The following is a 2,987-nucleotide window of genomic DNA, read 5'->3' as shown; positions in this document are numbered from 1 at the left end:
CTGCGCTCAGGTAAATGCCGTGTTCCTTGATTTCACTAACACATTTGACACCGTCCCGCATTGCTGGTTAATGAAAAAAAAAGCGAGCTTACCGAGTGTTGGAGCAGACTTGAGATTGGAATCAAGACTTCTTTGCGATAGAACTCAACACGTCGCTCTTAACGGAACAAAATCGACAGATGTAAAGATAATATCTTGAGTACCACAGGGAAGTGTGATAGGGTCGTTGCTACTTGTCCCTGGACGTGCCTACTCCAGTTGTGGGTGGTAAACGACTGAAAGCAGGCTGGCGCGCTTCGCCGCTAAGTCAGCGTGATAACAGCGTACATGCCACCCGGCTGGGCGCTAAGCAGGTAGTTACACTGGCAAGAAGATTTCTTGGCGCTTTCGATATCGTATCGAAGCACCGCACTGGCCACTACCCTTAACATTCTTTGATGTGCCCACATTTCAAACGCCTCCCATGACTCGACTCCACTGAGCTGATGTTGACCATGTAGCATAGAGATAGTTCAGAGCAAAGTGTAATGTTAATGTCACTGGAAGTCAAAACTTCCTTCACTTTCAGGAAAGAACTTCAGGCCTGCTCAATACTGCTGCGAGTTTCTTGAGAGAAGTCCCCGTTTTAGTTGTTTTTACACCCAGAAATATTATTATGATGAACCTTTTTCGATCTTAACGTTACACAGTACGAGAATGTCCTGATTTTCTCAAGATAATGCTGACAATCAGACATTGCGTCTTCTAAAGGTTTAAACGTAACCCCACGGCGCAGTTCCCTTCAGGGACAGTATTTACTGGTTATCACAAATCTTCCAGCCTGGCTGCGAAGTAAGAACTGTCATCAGCGTATATAGTGTTACTGATTATAACTCCATTAACCACCACACCTCGATGCTTTCCATAAGAGCATCTCAAAAAATTTTCAGACTAGGTGTTGAAAAGCAATGGGGAAAGTGCGTAGCCTAGGCAAAATCGTTTAATAATCGAAACTTCTGCTGACAGCTGATCATCGACACGCACAAACAGCTACTTGTTTCAAGTACAGATTTCCAATCAATTAGATGTACAACCATCCAGCTCCAGTTCACCCACGATATAAATTTGACATGCTTAACAGAGTCAAAAACATTTTTCATAATCGATTATACAAGCGTAAAAATCGACATAAACATCACGACGTCGTTGAATCAATATCTGAAGACTGAGTAACGCCTTCCGTGTCCCGAAAACAGTGCCAGATCCAAATTCAGGCTCTCCACTTACGGTAAATTCTTCAAATACATAATTTTTTCTATAACTCGGAATGACTTACTAAATTCACGATTCTGTAGTCACTGCAGCACTCTGCATCGGGAATTTTGGGATGTGGGATACACATTGATTTGAGGCAGTCATCTGGCATGATAACGCTTCGGTACACATTGTTGAACAAACCAACCAGCAACGAAAGAGATCCTCTGCCTCTGGGCAGCTTTAGCACTTGACTACGCGATTCGTCAAAAGCTGAAGTTTTCAATTTTGATGTGGTTGTGACTTGCCCTGCTTCTGCTCTTGTGATATCCATACCGTAACTCACAGACACCATGATCGACACTTCTGTTCTCTCTGAAGTGATGTTAAATGTATGCTTTCAACTCACTCACTTTCTCTTCAGTGCTAAGAAGATCTGATCGTCTTTGTTTATGATAAGCCCACTTACTGTGCTGTTGTAGATCCTTGTAGCTTGCCTTACTTCCTTGTACATGTTGAATGAGTCAAATGGTTCAAATGGCTCTGAGTACTATGGGACTTAACATCTGAGGTCATCAGTCCCCTAGAACTTAGAACTACTTAAACCTAACTAACCTAAGGATATCAGTCACATCCATGCCCAAGGCAGGATTCGAACCGGCGACCGTAGCGGTCGCGCGGTTCAGGACTAAAGCGCCTAGAACTGCCCTGCAACAGCGGCCGGCTGAATGAGTCATGCTTTGCGTTCGAGTCCTCTGTTCCGTTAGATTCCTTTGAATACAGATGTTATTTTGCATTGTGTATTTCCTTTCAGTAGAACATACACCAATTGTACACACCGAGCGAGGTGGCGCAGTGGTTAGCGCACTGGACTCGCATTCGGGAGGACGACGGTTCAATCCCGTCTCCAGCCATCCTGATTTAGGTTTTCCGTGATTTCCCTAAATCGTTTCAGGCAAATGCCGGGATGGTTCCTTTGAAAGGGCACGGCCGATTTCCTTTCCAATCCTTCCCTAACCTGAGCTTGCGCTCCGTCTCTAATGACCTCGTTGTCGACGGGACGTTAAACACTAACCACCACCACCACCACCACCACCAATTGTACAGCACACTTTGTTTATTTTAGGCATTCTTACCCACGCTGTTTGCACTTGTGACGAAGTCACACCATTTGAATTATTACATCATCAGCATCATCACATACCGACTCCTCTCTCCCTCCCCTTCTGCCGGCCCCCACACTCTTATTCAGCCAACCACAGCGTAGCATTAAACTGAGGCAGCCGTCAGAATGTAGCTGTGAAACTACGCAAGATCCTTCGGCAGGCGGCATGTATCGCATTAATAGGAGTGTAAGTCAAAGATATTTACCTCTCAAGGAAAATAAAAAACACATACACACGCACAAAGCATTTATTCAAAACATTATGTAAAAGGACTAGCTGGCAGAATTGCAAATTAGTTTATGGGATGATCAAAAGTATCTGAACGCTCTAAATTTTTGTTTGCAGCATGTTAGAATATAAAACTACGTAAAGGGAGTAAATTTCAATATTTCAAAGAACTTTACAGGGCACTGGAAAGTATACAAAAATATTTATCCAGAAAATCTCGTTAAACAGCACTTGCTCACAAGGGAAGTTTTATTTCTGTTTTACTATGCTTCTCAAGTGTCACACGACAGGTAGGTAGGCATCGAGAAGATCGAACTCGCTGGCAGCATTTGGCTTATTCCGAGAGGTTTTGTATTGGTG

The 2,987-nt window shown here is 43.7% G+C and overlaps 1 non-coding gene across 1 annotated transcript; it reads left to right on the top strand.

The window, feature by feature from the left end:
• The first annotated feature begins 2,074 nt into the window (after positions 1–2,074).
• Trnaa-cgc (transfer RNA alanine (anticodon CGC)) lies at positions 2,075–2,147 on the top strand. Its single transcript has one exon. It is a non-coding gene; the product is annotated as a tRNA-Ala (tRNA).
• Positions 2,148–2,987: the final 840 nt, after the last annotated feature.

This window comes from Schistocerca nitens, chromosome 4 (assembly GCF_023898315.1).
Source record: "Schistocerca nitens isolate TAMUIC-IGC-003100 chromosome 4, iqSchNite1.1, whole genome shotgun sequence".
In the NCBI taxonomy this organism is placed as follows: Eukaryota; Metazoa; Arthropoda; class Insecta; order Orthoptera; family Acrididae; genus Schistocerca; species Schistocerca nitens.
The sequence above is the reverse complement of the archived record's forward strand: the minus strand, read 5'-3'. Positions and strand labels throughout refer to the sequence as shown.